At 39.8% G+C, this 284-nt stretch overlaps 1 protein-coding gene across 1 annotated transcript in view; it reads right to left on the bottom strand.

Moving 5' to 3' along the window:
* LOC116686021 (bcl-2 homologous antagonist/killer-like) overlaps positions 1 to 284 on the bottom strand; it is a 10,642-nt gene that overhangs the window by 8,255 nt on the left and 2,103 nt on the right.

Here is a 284-nt window from a genome sequence, read left to right as displayed (position 1 = left end):
GAAGATACAGACATTTCATACACACGACATGTGTATCCGTCGTTTGACCCGTGCTGGACCCGTTCATAATGAGTCAGCCGTCTCTCTAAACCTATGTGACAATAATATTTGTTTTGGTTAAAATCAACAAGTAATCGTGAGAATAATCGTGATTATCATTTTGGCCATAATCGTGCAGCCCTAGTATATCCCCTTCAATAATTGGTCTAATTTTATGTTAATTGTCCCCCCGTCTGTTAGATGAAACGTACGCTGATGATGTAGGCCCTAAAATTCCTGTGATG

The sequence above is a fragment of the Etheostoma spectabile genome, unplaced genomic scaffold, assembly GCF_008692095.1.
Source record: "Etheostoma spectabile isolate EspeVRDwgs_2016 unplaced genomic scaffold, UIUC_Espe_1.0 scaffold285, whole genome shotgun sequence".
NCBI classification, from domain to species: Eukaryota; Metazoa; Chordata; class Actinopteri; order Perciformes; family Percidae; genus Etheostoma; species Etheostoma spectabile.
This window is presented reverse-complemented; position numbering and strand designations above follow the sequence as displayed.